The sequence below is a fragment of the Taudactylus pleione genome, unplaced genomic scaffold, assembly GCF_031769625.1.
Source record: "Taudactylus pleione unplaced genomic scaffold, aTauple2 ptg000440l, whole genome shotgun sequence".
Classification (NCBI taxonomy): domain Eukaryota; kingdom Metazoa; phylum Chordata; class Amphibia; order Anura; family Myobatrachidae; genus Taudactylus; species Taudactylus pleione.
The window spans coordinates 94861-113238 of record NW_028284842.1 but is presented as its reverse complement, the minus strand read 5'-3'; the positions used below and the strand labels follow the sequence as shown (position 1 = coordinate 113238).

General features: G+C 50.1%; 1 protein-coding gene across 1 annotated transcript in view; it reads left to right on the top strand.

Annotated features, from left to right (window-relative positions):
• CD2 (CD2 molecule) overlaps positions 1 to 18013 on the top strand; it is a 69534-nt gene extending 51521 nt beyond the window's left edge. The window contains exon 7 of the mRNA XM_088447796.1: positions 17048 to 18013. The gene's annotated coding sequence lies outside the window, so the exon portion shown is untranslated. The remainder of the gene's footprint in view (positions 1 to 17047) is intronic.
• Positions 18014 to 18378: the final 365 nt, after the last annotated feature.

The window sequence follows — 18378 nt, the reverse complement described above, 5'->3', positions numbered from 1 at the left end:
CTGCAATGGCAAAGTATCCCCGCTTTCCATCTCCGTTCCCCTGAGCAGCATCTGCAATGACAAAGTATCCCCACTTTCCATCTCCGTTCCCCTCAGCAGCATCTGCAATAGCAAAGTATCCCCAATTTCCATCTCCGTTCCCCTTAGTAGTGTCTGCAATAGCAAAGTATCCCCAATTTCCATCTCCGTTCCCCTTAGTAGTGTCTGCAATAGCAAAGTATCCCCAATTTCCATCTCCGTTCCCCTTAGTAGCATCTGCAATAGCAAAGTATCCCCAATTTCCATCTCCGTTCCCCTGAGCAGCATCTGCAATCGCAAAGTATCCCCGCTTTCCATCTCCTTTCCCCTCAGCAGCGTCTGCAATGGCAAAGTATCCCCGCTTTCCATCTCTGTTCCCCTGAGCAGCATCTGCAATGGCAAAGTATCCCCGCATTCCATCTCTAATCCCCTCAGCAGCATCTGCAATGGCAAAGTATCTCCGCTTTCCATCTCCGTCCCCCTCAGCAGCATCTGCAGTGGCAAAGTATCCCCACTTTCCATCTCCGTTCCCCTCAGCAGCATCTGCAATGAAAAAGTATCCCCGCTATCCATCTCTGTTCCCCTGAGCAGCAGCTGCAATGACAAAGTATCCCCGCTTTCCATCTCCGTTCCCCTCAGCAGCATCTGCAATGACAAAGTATCCCCGCTTTCCATCTCCGTTCACCTTAGCAGCATCTGCAATGGCAAAGTATCCCCGCTTTACATCTCTGTTCCCCTTAGTAGCATCTGCAATGGCAAAGTATCCCCGCTTTCCATCTCCATTCCCCTTAGTAGCATCTGCAATGGCAAAGTATCCTCACTTTCCATCTCCGTTCCCCTTAGCAGCATCTGCAATGGCAAAGTATCCCCGCTTTCCATCTCCGTTTCCCTGAGCAGCATCTGCAATGGCAAAGTATCCCCGCTTTCCATCTCCATTCCCCTGAGCAGCATCTGCAATGGCAAAGTATCCCCGCTTTCCATCTCCCTTCCCCTTAGCAGCTTCTGCCATGACAAAGTATCCCCGCTTTCCATCTCCGTTCCCCTTAGCAGCATCTGCAATGGCAAAGTATCCCCGCTTTCCATCTCCGTTCCCCTTAGCAGCGTCTGCAGTGACAAAGTATCCCCGCTTTCCATTTCCGATCCCCTTAGTAGCATCTGCAATGGCAAAGTATCCCCGCTTTCCATCTCCGTTCCCCTGAGCAGCATCTGCAATGGCAAAGTATCCCCGCTTTCCATCTCCGTTCCCCTGAGCAGCATCTGAAATGGCAAAGTATCCCCGCTTTCCATCTCCGTTCCCCTCAGCAGCGTCTGCAATGACAAAGTATCACCGCTTTCCATCTCCGTTCCCCAGAGCAGCATCTGCAATGCCAAAGTATCCCCACTTTCCATCTCCGTTCCCCTCAGCAGCATCTGCAATGACAAAGTATCCCCGCTTTCGATCTCCGTTCCCCTTAGTAGCATCTGCAATTGCAAAGTATCCCCGCTTTCCATCTCTGTTCCCCTCAGCAGCGTCTGCAATGTCAAATTATCCCCGCTTTCCATCTCCGTTCCCCTGAGCAGCATCTGCAATGACAAAGTATCCCCGCTTTCCATCTCCGTTCCCCTTTGTAGCATCTGCAATGGCAAAGTATCCCCGCTTTCCATCTCTGTTCCCCTCAGCAGCGTCTGCAATGACAAAGTATCCCCGCTTTCCATCTCCATTCCCCTCAGCAACATCTGCAATGGCAAAGTATCCCTGCTTTCCATCTCCGTTCCCCTCAGCAGCATCTGCAATGGCAAAGTACCCCCGCTTTCTATCTCCATTCCCCTCAGCAGCATCTGCAATGACAAAGTATCCCCGCTTTCCATCTGCGTTCCCCTCAGCAGCGTCTGCAATGGCAAAGTATCCCCGCTTTCCATCTCCGTTCCCCTGAGCAGCGTCTGCAATGGCAAAGTATCCCATCTTTCCATCTCCATTCCCCTCAGCAGCATCTGCAATGGCAAAGAATCCCCGCTTTCCATCTCCATTCCCCTTAGTAGCGTTAGTAGCATCTGCAATGGCAAAGTATCCCCACTTTCCATCTCAGTTCCCCTGAGCAGCATCTGCAATGGCAAAGTATCCCCACTTTCCATCTCCTTTCCCCTGAGCAGCATCTGCAATGACAAAGTATCCCCACTTTCCATCTCCGTTCCCCTTAGTAGTATCTGCAATAGCAAAGTATCCCCAATTTCCATCTCCGTTCCCCTTAGTAGTGTCAGCAATAGCAAAGTATCCCCAATTTCCATCTCCTTTCCCATTAGTAGTGTCTGCAATAGCAAAGTATCCCCAATTTCCATCTCCGTTCCCCTGAGCAGCGTCTGCAATGGCAAAGTATCCCCGCTTTTCATCTCCATTCCCCTCAGCAGCGTCTGCAATGGCAAAGTATCCCCGCTTTCCAACTCTGTTCCCCTGAGCAGCATCTGCAATGGCAAAGTATCCCCGCTTTCCATCTCCATTCCCCTGAGCAGCATCTGCAATGACAAAGTATCCCTGCTTTCCATCTCCGTTCCCCTCAGCAGCATCTGCAATGACAAAGTATCCCCGCTTTCCATCTTTGTTCCCCTTAGCAGCATCTGCAATGACAAAGTATCCCCGCTTTCCATCTCCGTTCCCCTTAGTAGCATCTGCAATGGCAAAGTATCCCCGCTTTCCATCTCCCTTCCCCTTAGCAGCTTCAGCAATGACAAAGTATCCCCGCTTTCCATCTCCGTTCCCCTTAGCAGCATCTGCAATGGCAAAGTATCCCCGCTTTCCATCTCTATTCCCCTTAGCAGCGTCTGCAGTTGACAAAGTATCCCCTCTTTCCATCTCCGATCCCCTTAGTAGCATCTGCAATGGCAAAGTATCCCCGCATTCCATCTCCGTTCCCCTGAGCAGCATCTGCAATGGCAAAGAATCCCCGCTTTCCATATCCGTTCCCCTGAGCAGCATCTGCAATGGCAAAGTATCCCCGCTTTCCATCTCTGTTCCCCTCAGCAGCATCTGCAATGACAAAGTATCCCCGCTTTCCATCTCCGTTTCCCTGAGCAGCATCTGCAATGCCAAACTATCCCCACTTTCCATCTCCGCTCCCCTCAGCAGCATCTGCAATGACAAAGTATCCCGGCTTTCCATCTCCGTTCCCCTGAGCAGCATCTGCAATGACAAAGTATCCCCGCTTTCCATCTGTTCCCCTCAGCAGCGTCTGCAATGGCAAAGTATCCCCGCTTTCCATCTCCGTTCCCCTGAGCAGCGTCTGCAATGGCAAAGTATCCCCGCTTTCCATCTGCGTTCCCCTGAGCAGCGTCTGCAGTGGCAAAGTATCCCCGCTTTCCATCTCCATTCCCCTGAGCAGCGTCTGCAATGGCAAAGTATCCCCGCTTTCCATCTCCGTTCCCCTGAGCAGCATCTGCAATGGCAAAGTATCCCCGCTTTCCATCTCCGTTCCCCTGAGCAGCGTCTGCAATGGCAAAGTATCCCCACTTTCCATCTCCGTTCCCCTGAGCAGCGTCTGCAATGGCAAAGTATCCCCACTTTCCATCTCCATTCCCCTCAGCAACATCTGAAATGACAAAGTATCCCCGCTTTCCATCTCCATTCCCCTCAGCAGCATCTGCAGTGGCAAAGTATCGCCGCTTTCCATCTCTGTTCCCCTGAGCAGCGTCTGCAATGGCAAAGTATCCCCGCTTTCCATCTCCATTCCCTTCAGCAGCATCTGCAGTGGCAAAGTATCCCCGCTTTCCATCTCCATTCCCCTGACCAGCGTCTGCAGTGGCAAAGTATCCCCGCTTTCCATCTCCGTTCCCCTGAGCAGCGTCTGCAATGGCAAAGTATCCCCGCTTTCCATATCCGTTCCCCTGAGCAGCGTCTGCAATGGCAAAGTATCCCCGCTTTCCATCTCCGTTCCCCTGAGCAGCATCTGCAATGGCAAAGTATCCCCGCTTTCCATCTCCGTTCCCCTCAGCAGCATCTGCAATGGCAAAGTACCCCCGCTTTCCATCTCCATTCCCCTCAGCAGCATCTGCAATGTCAAAGTATCCCCGCTTTCCATCTGCATTCCCCTGAGCAGCGTCTGCAATGGCAAAGTATCCCCGCTTTCCATCTCCGTTCCCCTGAGCAGCGTCTGCAATGGCAAAGTATCCCCACTTTCCATCTCCATTCCCCTCAGCAGCATCTGCAATGGCAAAGTATCCCCGCTTTCCATCTCCGTTCCCCTCAGCAGCATCTGCAATAGCAAAGTATCCCCAATTTCCATCTCCGTTCCCCTTAGTAGTGTCTGCAATAGCAAAGTATCCCCAATTTCCATCTCCGTTCCCCTTAGTAGTGTCTGCAATAGCAAAGTATCCCCAATTTCCATCTCCATTCCCCTTAGTAGCGTCTGCAATAGCAAAGTATCCCCAATTTCCATCTCCGTTCCCCTGAGCAGCATCTGCAATCGCAAAGTATCCCCGCTTTCCATCTCCTTTCCCCTCAGCAGCGTCTGCAATGGCAAAGTATCCCCGCTTTCCATCTCTGTTCCCCTGAGCAGCATCTGCAATGGCAAAGTATCCCCGCTTTCCATCTCCATTCCCCTCAGCAGCATCTGCAATGGCAAAGTATCGCCGCTTTCCATCTCCGTTCCCCTCAGCAGCATCTGCAGTGGCAAAGTATCCCCGCTTTCCATCTCCGTTCCCCTCAGCAGCATCTGCAATGACAAAGTATCCCCGCTTTCCATCTCTGTTCCCCTGAGCAGCAGCTGCAATGACAAAGTATCCCCGCTTTCCATCTCCGTTCCCCTCAGCAGCATCTGCAATGACAAAGTATCCCCGCTTTCCATCTCCGTTCACCTTAGCAGCATCTGCAATGGCAAAGTATCCCCGCTTTCCATCTCTGTTCCCCTTAGTAGCATCTGCAATGGCAAAGTATCCCCGCTTTCCATCTCCATTCCCCTTAGTAGCATCTGCAATGGCAAAGTATCCCCACTTTCCATCTCCGTTCCCCTTAGCAGCATCTGCAATGGCAAAGTATCCCCGCTTTCCATCTCCGTTTCCCTGAGCAGCATCTGCAATGGCAAAGTATCCCCGCTTTCCATCTCCATTCCCCTGAGCAGCATCTGCAATGGCAAAGTATCCCCGCTTTCCATCTCCCTTCCCCTTAGCAGCTTCTGCAATGACAAAGTATCCCCGCTTTCCATCTCCGTTCCCCTTAGCAGAATCTGCAATGGCAAAGTATCCCCGCTTTCCATCTCCGTTCCCCTTAGCAGCGTCTGCAGTGACAAAGTATCCCCGCTTTCCATTTCCGATCCCCTTAGTAGCATCTGCAATGGCAAAGTATCCCCGCTTTCCATCTCCGTTCCCCTGAGCAGCATCTGCAATGGCAAAGTATCCCCGCTTTCCATCTCCGTTCCCCTGAGCAGCATCTGCAATGGCAAAGTATCCCCGCTTTCCATCTCCGTTCCCCTCAGCAGCGTCTGCAATGACAAAGTATCAACGCTTTCCATCTCCGTTCCCCTGAGCAGCATCTGCAATGCCAAAGTATCCCCACTTTCCATCTCCGTTCCCCTCAGCAGCATCTGCAATGACAAAGTATCCCCGCTTTCCATCTCCGTTCCCCTTAGTAGCATCTGCAATGGCAAAGTATCCCCGCTTTCCATCTCTGTTCCCCTCAGCAGCGTCTGCAATGGCAAAGTATCCCCGCTTTCCATCTCCGTTCCCGTGAGCAGCATCTGCAATGACAAAGTAATCCCGCTTTCCAACTCCGTTCCCCTTTGTAGCATCTGCAATGGCAAAGTATCCCTGCTTTCCATCTCTGTTCCCCTCAGCAGCGTCTACAATGACAAAGTATCCCCGCTTTCCATCTCCATTCCCCTCAGCAACATCTGCAATGGCAAAGTATCTCCGCTTTCCATCTCCGTTCCCCTCAGCAGCATCTGCAATGGCAAAGTATCCCCGCTTTCCATCTCCGTTCCCCTCAGCAGCATCTGCAATGGCAAAGTATCCCCGCTTTCCATTTCCATTCCCCTCAGCAGCGTCTGCAATGACAAAGTATCCCCGCTTTCCATCTCCGTTCCCCTCAGCAGCATCTGCAATGGCAAAGTATCCCCGCTTTCCATCTCCATTCCCCTCAGCAGCATCTGCAGTGGCAAAGTATCCCCGCTTTCCATCTCCGTTCCCCTGAGCAGCGTCTGCAATGGCAAAGTATCCCCGCTTTCCATCTCCATTCTCCCCAGCAGCATCTGCAGTGGCAAAGTATCCCCGCTTTCCATCTCCGTTCCCCTGAGCAGCATCTGCAATGGCAAAGTATCCCCGCTTTCCATCTCCGTTCCCCTCAGTAGCATCTGCAATGGCAAAGTACCCCCGCTTTCCATCTCCATTCCCCTCAGCAGCATCTGCAATGACAAAGTATCCCTGCTTTTCATCTGCATTCCCCTCAGCAGCGTCTGCAATGGCAAAATATCCCCGCTTTCCATCTCCGTTCCCCTGAGCAGCGTCTGCAATGGCAAAGTATCCCCGCTTTCCATCTCCATTCCCCTCAGCAACATCTGCAATGACAAAGTATCCCCACTTTCCATCTCCGTTCCCCTCAGCAGCATCTGCAATGGCAAAGAATCCTCGCTTTCCATCTCCATTCCCCTCAGCAGCATCTGCAGTGGCAAAGTATCCCCGCTTTCCATCTCCATTCCCCTGAGCAGCGTCTGCAATGGCAAAGTATCCCCGCTTTCCATCTCCATTCCCCTCAGCAGCATCTGCAGTGGCAAAGTATCGCCGCTTTCCATCTCTGTTCCCCTGAGCAGCGTCTGCAATGGCAAAGTATCCCCGCTTTCCATCTCCATTCCCTTCAGCAGCATCTGCAGTGGCAAAGTATCCCCGCTTTCCATCTACATTCCCCTGAGCAGCGTCTGCAGTGGCAAAGTATCCCCGCTTTCCATCTCCGTTCCCCTGAGCAGCGTCTGCAATGGCAAAGTATCCCCGCTTTCCATCTCCGTTCCCCTGAGCAGCATCTGCAATGGCAAAGTATCCCCGCTTTTCATTTCCATTCCCCTCAGCAGCGTCTGCAATGACAAAGTATCCCCACTTTCCATCTCCGTTCCCCTCAGCAGCATCTGCAATGGCAAAGTATCCCCGCTTTCCATCTCCATTCCCCTCAGCAGCATCTGCAGTGGCAAAGTATCCCCGCTTTCCATCTCCGTTCCCCTGTGCAGCGTCTGCAATGGCAAAGTATCCCCGCTTTCCATCTCCTTTCCCCTCAGCAGCATCTGCAGTGGCAAAGTATCCCCGCTTTCCATCTCCGTTCCCCTGAGCAGCGTCTGCAGTGGCAAAGTATCCCCGCTTTCCATCTCCGTTCCCCTGAGCAGCATCTGCAATGGCAAAGTATCCCCGCTTTCCATCTCCGTTCCCCTGAGCAGCATCTGCAATGGCAAAGTATCCCCGCTTTCCATCTCCAATCCCCTGAGCAGCATCTGCAATGGCAAAGTACCCCCGCTTTCCATCTCCATTCCCCTCAGCAGCATCTGCAATGACAAAGTATCCCCGCTTTCCATCTGCGTTCCCCTCAGCAGCGTCTGCAATGGCAAAGTATCCCCGCTTTCCATCTCCGTTCCCCTGAGCAGCGTCTGCAATGGCAAAGTATCCCCGCTTTCCATCTCCATTCCCCTCAGCAACATCTGAAATGACAAAGTATCCCCGCTTTCCATCTCCGTTCCCCTCAGCAGCATCTGCAATGGCAAAGTACCCCCGCTTTCCATCTCCATTCCCCTCAGCAGCATCTGCAATGTCAAAGTATCCCCGCTTTCCATCTGCATTCCCCTTAGCAGCGTCTGCATTGGCAAAGTATCCCCGCTTTCCATCTCCGTTCCCCTGAGCAGCGTCTGCAATGGCAAAGTATCCCCACTTTCCATCTCCATTCCCCTCAGCAGCATCTGCAATGACAAAGTATCCCCGCTTTCCATCTCCGTTCCCCTGAGCAGCATCTGCAATGGCAAAGTATCCCCGCTTTCCATCTCCGTTCCCCTGAGCAGCATCTGCAATGACAAAGTATCCCCACTTTCCATCTCCGTTCCCCTCAGCAGCATCTGCAATAGCAAGGTATCCCCAATTTCCATCTCCGTTCCCCTTAGTAGTGTCTGCAATAGCAAAGTATCCCCAATTTCCATCTCCGTTCCCCTTAGTAGTGTCTGCAATAGCAAAGTATCCCCAATTTCCATCTCCGTTCCCCTTAGTAGCGTCTGCAATAGCAAAGTATCCCCAATTTCCATCTCCGTTCCCCTGAGCAGCATCTGCAATCGCAAAGTATCCCCGCTTTCCATCTCCTTTCCCCTCAGCAGCGTCTGCAATGGCAAAGTATCCCCGCTTTCCATCTCTGTTCCCCTGAGCAGCATCTGCAATGGCAAAGTATCCCCGCTTTCCATCTCCATTCCCCTCAGCAGCATCTGCAAGGGCAAAGTATCGCCGCTTTCCTTCTGAGTTCCCCTCAGCAGCATCTGCAGTGGCAAAGTATCCCCGCTTTCCATCTCCGTTCCCCTCAGCAGCATCTGCAATGACAAAGTATCCCCGCTTTCCATCTCTGTTCCCCTGAGCAGCAGCTGCAATGACAAAGTATCCCCGCTTTCCATCTCCGTTCCCCTCAGCAGCATCTGCAATGACAAAGTATCCCCGCTTTCCATCTCCGTTCACCTTAGCAGCATCTGCAATGGCAAAGTATCCCCGCTTTCCATCTCTGTTCCCCTTAGTAGCATCTGCAATGGCAAAGTATCCCCGCTTTCCATCTCCATTCCCCTTAGTAGCATCTGCAATGGCAAAGTATCCCCACTTTCCATCTCCGTTCCCCTTAGCAGCATCTGCAATGGCAAAGTATCCCCGCTTTCCTTCTCCGTTTCCCTTAGCAGCATCTGCAATGGCAAAGTATCCCCGCTTTCCATCTCCATGCCCCTGAGCAGCATCTGCAATGGCAAAGTATCACCGCTTTCCATCTCCCTTCCCCTTAGCAGCTTCAGCAATGACAAAGTATCCCCACTTTCCATCTCCGTTCCCCTTAGCAGCATCTGCAATGGCAAAGTATCACCGCTTTCCATCTCCGTTCCCCTGAGCAGCATCTGCAATGGCAAAGTATCCCCGCTTTTCATTTCCATTCCCCTCAGCAGCGTCTGCAATGACAAAGTATCCCCACTTTCCATCTCCGTTCCCCTCAGCAGCATCTGCAATGGCAAAGTATCCCCGCTTTCCATCTCCATTCCCCTCAGCAGCATCTGCAGTGGCAAAGTATCCCCGCTTTCCATCTCCGTTCCCCTGTGCAGCGTCTGCAATGGCAAAGTATCCCCGCTTTCCATCTCCTTTCCCCTCAGCAGCATCTGCAGTGGCAAAGTATCCCCGCTTTCCATCTCCGTTCCCCTGAGCAGCGTCTGCAGTGGCAAAGTATCCCCGCTTTCCATCTCCGTTCCCCTGAGCAGCATCTGCAATGGCAAAGTATCCCCGCTTTCCATCTCCGTTCCCCTGAGCAGCATCTGCAATGGCAAAGTATCCCCGCTTTCCATCTCCAATCCCCTGAGCAGCATCTGCAATGGCAAAGTACCCCCGCTTTCCATCTCCATTCCCCTCAGCAGCATCTGCAATGACAAAGTATCCCCGCTTTCCATCTGCGTTCCCCTCAGCAGCGTCTGCAATGGCAAAGTATCCCCGCTTTCCATCTCCGTTCCCCTGAGCAGCGTCTGCAATGGCAAAGTATCCCCGCTTTCCATCTCCATTCCCCTCAGCAACATCTGAAATGACAAAGTATCCCCGCTTTCCATCTCCGTTCCCCTCAGCAGCATCTGCAATGGCAAAGTACCCCCGCTTTCCATCTCCATTCCCCTCAGCAGCATCTGCAATGTCAAAGTATCCCCGCTTTCCATCTGCATTCCCCTTAGCAGCGTCTGCATTGGCAAAGTATCCCCGCTTTCCATCTCCGTTCCCCTGAGCAGCGTCTGCAATGGCAAAGTATCCCCACTTTCCATCTCCATTCCCCTCAGCAGCATCTGCAATGACAAAGTATCCCCGCTTTCCATCTCCGTTCCCCTGAGCAGCATCTGCAATGGCAAAGTATCCCCGCTTTCCATCTCCGTTCCCCTGAGCAGCATCTGCAATGACAAAGTATCCCCACTTTCCATCTCCGTTCCCCTCAGCAGCATCTGCAATAGCAAGGTATCCCCAATTTCCATCTCCGTTCCCCTTAGTAGTGTCTGCAATAGCAAAGTATCCCCAATTTCCATCTCCGTTCCCCTTAGTAGTGTCTGCAATAGCAAAGTATCCCCAATTTCCATCTCCGTTCCCCTTAGTAGCGTCTGCAATAGCAAAGTATCCCCAATTTCCATCTCCGTTCCCCTGAGCAGCATCTGCAATCGCAAAGTATCCCCGCTTTCCATCTCCTTTCCCCTCAGCAGCGTCTGCAATGGCAAAGTATCCCCGCTTTCCATCTCTGTTCCCCTGAGCAGCATCTGCAATGGCAAAGTATCCCCGCTTTCCATCTCCATTCCCCTCAGCAGCATCTGCAAGGGCAAAGTATCGCCGCTTTCCTTCTGAGTTCCCCTCAGCAGCATCTGCAGTGGCAAAGTATCCCCGCTTTCCATCTCCGTTCCCCTCAGAAGCATCTGCAATGACAAAGTATCCCCGCTTTCCATCTCTGTTCCCCTGAGCAGCAGCTGCAATGACAAAGTATCCCCGCTTTCCATCTCCGTTCCCCTCAGCAGCATCTGCAATGACAAAGTATCCCCGCTTTCCATCTCCGTTCACCTTAGCAGCATCTGCAATGGCAAAGTATCCCCGCTTTCCATCTCTGTTCCCCTTAGTAGCATCTGCAATGGCAAAGTATCCCCGCTTTCCATCTCCATTCCCCTTAGTAGCATCTGCAATGGCAAAGTATCCCCACTTTCCATCTCCGTTCCCCTTAGCAGCATCTGCAATGGCAAAGTATCCCCGCTTTCCTTCTCCGTTTCCCTTAGCAGCATCTGCAATGGCAAAGTATCCCCGCTTTCCATCTCCATGCCCCTGAGCAGCATCTGCAATGGCAAAGTATCACCGCTTTCCATCTCCCTTCCCCTTAGCAGCTTCAGCAATGACAAAGTATCCCCACTTTCCATCTCCGTTCCCCTTAGCAGCATCTGCAATGGCAAAGTATCACCGCTTTCCATCTCCGTTCCCCTTAGCAGCGTCTGCAGTGACAAAGTATCCCCGCTTTCCATTTCCGATCCCCTTAGTAGCATCAGCAATGGCAAAGTATCCCCGCTTTCCATCTCCGTTCCCCTGAGCAGCATCTGCAATGGCAAAGTATCCCCGCTTTCCATCTCCGTTCCCCTGAGCAGCATCTGCAATGGCAAAGTATCCCCGCTTTCCATCTCCGTTCCCCTCAGCAGCGTCTGCAATGACAAAGTATCACCACTTTCCATCTCCGTTCCCCTGAGCAGCATCTGCAATGCCAAAGTATCCCCACTTTCCATCTCCGTTCCCCTCAGCAGCATCTGCAATGACAAAGTATCCCCGCTTTCCATCTCCGTTCCCCTTAGTTTCATCTGCAATGGCAAAGTATCCCCGCTTTCCATCTCTGTTCCCCTCAGCAGCATCTGCAATGGCAAAGTATCCCCGCTTTCCATCTCCATTCCCCTCAGCAGCATCTGCAGTGGCAAAGTATCCCCGCTTTCCATCTCCGTTCCCCTGAACAGCGTCTGCAATGGCAAAGTATCCCCGCTTTCCATCTCCATTCTCCTCATCAGCATCTGCAGTGGCAAAGTATCCCCGCTTTCCATCTCCGTTCCCCTGAGCAGCATCTGCAATGGCAAAGTATCACCGCTTTCCATCTCCGTTCCCCTCAGTAGCATCTGCAATGGCAAAGTACCCCCGCTTTCCATCTCCATTCCCCTCAGCAGCATCTGCAATGACAAAGTATCCCTGCTTTTCATCTGCGTTCCCCTCAGCAGCGTCTGCAATGGCAAAATATCCCCGCTTTCCATCTCCGTTCCCCTGAGCAGCGTCTGCAATGGCAAAGTATCCCCGCTTTCCATCTCCATTCCCCTCAGCAACATCTGCAATGACAAAGTATCCCCGCTTTCCATCTCCGTTCCCCTCAGCAGCATCTGCAATGGCAAAGTATCCCCGCTTTTCATCTCCATTCCCCTCAGCAGCATCTGCAGTGGCAAAGTATCCCCGCTTTCCATCTCCGTTCCCCTGAGCAGCATCTGCAATGGCAAAGTATCCCTGCTTTCCATCTCCATTCCCCTCAGCAGCATCTGCAGTGGCAAAGTATCCCCGCTTTCCATCTCCGTTCCCCTGAGCTGCGTCTGCAGTGGCAAAGTATCCCCGCTTTCCATTTCCGATCCCCTTAGTAGCATCTGCAATGGCAAAGTATCCCCGCTTTCCATCTCCGTTCCCCTGAGCAGCATCTGCAATGGCAAAGTATCCCCGCTTTCCATCTCCGTTCCCCTCAGCAGCATCTGCAATGGCAAAGTATCCCCACTTTCCATCTCCGTTCCCCTGAGCAGCATCTGCAATGGCAAAGTATCCCCGCTTTCCATCTCCTTTCCCCTGAGCAGCGTCTGCAATGGCAAAGTATCCCCGCTTTCCATCTCCTTTCCCCTGAGCAGCGTCTGCAATGGCAAAGTATCCCCGCTTTCCATCTCCATTCCCCTCAGCAGCATCTGCAATTGCAAAGTTTCCCCGCTTTCCATCTCCGTTCCCCTGAGCAGCATCTGCAATGGCAAAGTATCCCCACTTTCCATCTCCTTTCCCCTGAGCAGCATCTGCAATGGCAAGGTATCCACGCTTTCCATCTCCGTTCCCCTGAGCAGCGTCTGCAATGGCAAAGTATCCCCGCTTTCCATCTTGGGGCGGTATTACAATCAGTTTCCACCCGTGATACTTATTTATATGCCGTATTTTTTGCTGACATCGCGTATTTTAGCCACAAAAACTTTTCGTGCGCGCCCCCGCTCTTCACCGTATTCAATTCCAAAACACTCGAAAATGCAACCTGGCGAAAGCAAACTAGGCGACAAGTGCTGTCAGAATTGAGGAAATCAGCCTGACACCCCCTAAAAGACTAACATTGGGGATCAATGTACATCGCCCTGATTAGCCCTAATAAAGCTATTCGGGGTACTTAAGGGGTGTCAAATTCTTCTAATTAGTGGTGAAAAATTGCATTAAGCAGTTTTTATGGTGAAAATAAGCAGTCCTGTCACATTTGGGGTACATGAAAATGGGGGCAAGCATGGATTAAAGTCGATAAAGTGTAGTTTAAAAAAATGCACCTGCAATCAAAAAAACACCTGACCCCTACTTGCAGACCCCCAAAAGTCTATTTCGCTACTTTAAAAGCTTGTACCTCCACTTTGCACTTTTTCGCCAACATTTTCAAAGTGCTTTTTTGGGGTGTTCCTCACTTTAGGTTTTTTTATGCAGTTATCCTTTTGGGGGCTGTCCTAAGGGTGCTGATTGGTTTCCCCACCTTTGCACCCCAAACTAGCGATTCTGCACTTTTTTTCTCCACCTATTCAGAGGCGAATCTTTTTCACCTAATCCATTGCAATTTTCGCGTAGGCGAAAAGTGTTTGCAATTGAATACGGCAAAAAGTTTCCGACTGGCGAAAAGTCGCAGTACTTTTTCGCGGATTCCGACTTTTCACGGCTAATTGATACGGCCCTTGTTCTGAGTCTGCAGGAGATTGCTCTCCATATATAGTTTAACAAGTCCCAACTTTTGTTCAGTTATATCAGAAATCTGCCTCTTGTTCTTGAGCGCGCACGGTGTCACTTTGATACCGCTGTATACATTCTTTTAATGCTTCCATTTCCTGTTGAAGGAGTTCACAATTTTGGTGCAATTTAACAGTGTCTTAAGGTGCCTACACACTTGGCGATATTTTACACGATTTGCCCGATTTCGATGCATCGTGACGACAAATCGTGTACAATATGTCCAAATCAGATCACGATGCCAATACGCATCCCCGCAGGTCGTACATCGTATCTTCAGATCTGCCGTGCTGCAGGCAAGATCTGACAATGTTAAGGTGCCCATACATCTGACCGGTATTTCCACGATCCTGCGACGCGATTGGAAATGGCTATCTGCCGGTTGGAAACGCCGGCCGACCAACATCGATGTTCAGTGATCCATCGCAGAATCGCTGAAATATTACATGTTAAATGTCCCCGATTTGACGATCGTGATAATTTTTTAATCGCGATCGTCAAATCGGGAAAATCCAACATGTTGGGATCACGGCAATCCATTGCTGATGGATGGGCCCCATTATACACGATGCACTGGAAATAGGAGGCACGATAGATCGTTTGTTACATTGGACACTTTTTACCACCAAATCTTGTCCAGGACTGCCGGGAAGCTGCCGGGGGAGAGTTCAAGGGAAATTGTACACGAGATCGCATCATGTTCCCGAAGCAATACCTGCCGTTTGGGGGCGGCCCCACTGACATCATGAGTGATGTCAGTGGTGAGCTTCCGGCTCTATTAGAGCCGGAAGCTCACTGGGGCTTGCGGCAGACAAGACCCTACCACAAGGGTCTCGTCACAAACCCGATGGTTGCGATGGTCGAGACCATCACCTGGCCGCTCATAAAAACTGTGGGTGGTCACCCACAGCTTAGTTGAAAGGCCAGGAGGCCAGCTCCAATTAAAAAAAAACGCCTTGATTCAGAGCGAGCGCTCTGAAAGAGCGTCCGGCTCTGAATCAGGGCCAGTGTGTAGGCACCTTAACTCTTTCTTTGCAAAAAGCACATTATTTTCATGCTCTTTTTTTCAGTCTCATCAATGATGCTGATAAGTTAGAGTGAATTATCCTCGTTAAAAACAATTTGCTCATGTAAACGTTTCTCTTTAGCAGACTTTTTATTTAAGTCACTTATTTGCTCCACAGAGTACAAAATTAGTTAATGCAAAACTTTATTCATAAGGTCAAATTCTTCCATGCTGACATAGGGACTGGTTCAGACCCGCTCGCGAGCAAGTGGGTAGATGGCCGGGCAGTGTGCACTCGCTCCGGGGCTTGCTACAAGATGGGGCGGCTGTCGATGTTGATCGACAGCTCGCCCCGTTTTGTAGGTAGGTCGGGGGGGTGGCTGCACAAACGGAGGAGTTCCCGAAGGAACACCTGCCATTTGTGGGTGGCCCTACTGACATCACATGTGATATTAGTAGTGAACTTCCTGCTCTATCAGAGCAGGAAGTTCACTGGGGCTTGCGGTGGACGAGACCCTACCAAAAGGGTCTTGTCGCAAGCCCAATGGTTTGCGATAATTGTGACCATCGCCAGGCCACCCGCTAAAGCTGTGGGTGGTCACCCACAGCTTAGCGAGCAACCTGGAGGCAGGGGTTAAAAAAAAAAAAGTCCCACCCTGATTCAGAGCGAGCGCCTCTGAATCAGGGACATAGGACCTCATTCAGAGTCGGTCGTAAGCGGCCGCTTGGTCGTACGTATCCGATGTTTCCAAACCACGCATGCGTACGGTTAGTTGTGCACACGTGGGTTCCAACCAATGAGAGGCCGCAATACATGAAGTGGCCTCTGATTGGCTGGCGGGACGTGGGAATCCCCGTGACGTCCAGGCAGCTGGCATTCACGTAGTATTGGTACTGTATGTGTGACTAGACACATACCAATACCAGCCCGTTTGGTTTCGGGTAAGCATGTGATTGTTTTGCCAAGACCCCCCTGGGATCCTATGGAGACCAGTGCGAGGATCAGGTGAGTATAGGATCTTTGTTGCAGGGCCATACACACGGATTTCTACTTGGAGCAGAGGACAGAAACATCTGGCAGAAGGTAAGTATGTGTGATTGAGGTATGTGTGTATTAAACTTTTATTAAATACGGAGTGTGTGTCATGTCTTTATTTAACTACTTATTTTATAATGGGGGTACGGGTGCCAGCCGTCTGCTGGCACTTGTAGTTCCACAAGTGCCAAATGGTAGGCATGCTGGCACCTGTAGTTCTACTGTAAAATACAATAGTTTACATCTATTTTACACTTTATTACCCCCGTACCCACAGCCCATGGTTGTGTGGAAGAGCCCTGGGCTTCAGACCAAGCCTGGGGTTTCGGGAGAGGGGGGGCCCCTTCTTGGGGGGTCCCCAGCTCCCCTGAGATCCTCAGCTTGGCCTGAGCTGTTTGGGGTGATAATGCTTTGGCCATGAAGACTCGGTAATAGGGTCTCCGGGCTGTGGCATTACACCCTGGTCATTTTGGTTCTGGTGCTGGTTTTAAATATAGGGGGACCCATATGCATTTTTTTCCCCCTATATTTACCAGCCTGGTGCTGGTGCCTAAATTAAAATGGAACCCTACTCGTTTTGTTCCAAATAATTTCAGGTACCAGGACAGGCTGACAAGTCTGCGGCTGGTTATGCTTTTGGGGGGGGACCTCACGTTATTTTTAAAAAATTAATTTAACCCATTTTTAACTAATTAAATGCAGAATCATACACAAATCACAATGATTTGTGTATGTTTCAGGCTAACTCGCAGCTCAGGAGATGGAGAGTTAGAAAAGTGATTTGGGCAGAGAGTTTGCTGTCATCTCACCTGGGAGATGTATATTTTAGGTGAAAGTACTTCCGATTTGCCCGATGGAGAGTATATTCGAGTTAGCTATCTCCCCCTAGTTTTACGAGTGAGAAGAGAGAAATCTCTCTCTCTCTCACCCGACTTTACCTTTAGTAAATTTGCGAGATGAAAATCAACCCTTAAATCACCCAAGATTGACATCTCGATCAATCTGGATTCTTAGTAAATTTACCCCCTAGTGTAACTAGCAGGATTGCAGAGAACCCATAGTCTATAGTTTTACTTACTAAGAATACATTTATAGAGCCTAAGCTGTCCTGCGGTGCTCTCATTGCTTAATGACAGGAGGAGTCTGATACAGTATAATGTATAAATATAATCTATCACATAAATGTCCTCTCTCGGGGGAAGCAGAAGACACGCGGGTGTCACACTGATATTGGTTTGTGAGGTGTTTGTCTTTTATGGTATTATATATAACTGTATCTTTTTGTCACACAGGAAATCTTGTGTCCATTCGGGGAATTCCATCAATTCCTGACCTCACAGACTCGGACTGACCAGTTATTTCCCCCAGACCTATGTGACAACCCTCAGCCAGCCCGATGCACAGGAAAAGAGGGATCATCCTCCGTGTGTGTCACATGGACATCTGTATATTGTGTATTATTTTGAATATATCTACTTAGTATATATAATGTTTTACATACGTGTCACAATGGGGCTTATGAAGAGTTGGATGCAAAAGTGCAAATATCTCAAGATATGTAGAGGGTGGCACCTGTAGTGTAAATGCCCAATTTATGCCAGGCACACGTCTCATGTACTTATGCCCATGTTTATAGACATCTGTTACATTAGTAAAATATACATTTATTATTAGGCATCAACGTCTCCCTATCTCATACAAGAAAATATTTTTGCTTCAACACATCCACAAAGTATAATATACAGTATACCTGAGCAATAGTGACCGCACCAATCAGCATCTGCAGAGTCTTCACAACCAGCCAATTACAGCCCAATCACATCATCACCATCCTCCATATGCACCTGTCCCTGTCTTTCCTGAAATATACATCTTCATCAGGTGTCTATGCATCTGTGCCAGGCGGGCAATTGCATGAACACAATAAAAAATATAAAGTGGTCGCTCACATCAGCTTAATGACATTACACAGGTGCTTGTAAAGGGCGGGGTGTACACTGAGCCACAGAAGAAAAGGGATATTCCCTCCAGCACACTGCAACAATATCAGCAAAAATATTTGACCCCTACATGATAATAGAAATTCAGAGATATTAGTTACATACATTTGCAAATATATGAATAAGCGCCGGGCCAGCGTCAAGGCTCCTCTATGCCAGCGTCCCTAACATTCAGGGGTTCACGTCTGAGGCGCAGGGCACCCCAAAAGAACCCAGCCAAGGACCATCCCCAGGGCATCAAAGGGAAAAAAGATGATAGTGAAGTGTAAAGTATAGATGTGTAAAGGTAATCAATAAGTGTTAATATAGTAAGAAATAATTAAGATTACATGAATAATAAACTAACAAATAAAAAGGTGATGAAAAAATATCTATGTGAGTTAAGTGGTGATGCCCTGAAAAAGGCCCAGCCAGAGCAACCCCGGGGGCCCCACGCCCAAACGCTCACCCCAAAATAATTAATGCTACCTAATTGTAGCACCCACTCTGGGTCATATAATTACATATTAATGTACTGCATAATAACAGCACATATACAGTATACATAATATATATATATAAGCCAAGAGCTGACTCACCTTGGAGGTACCCCAGAAACCTCCAAATGGCACTATAAGGACCAG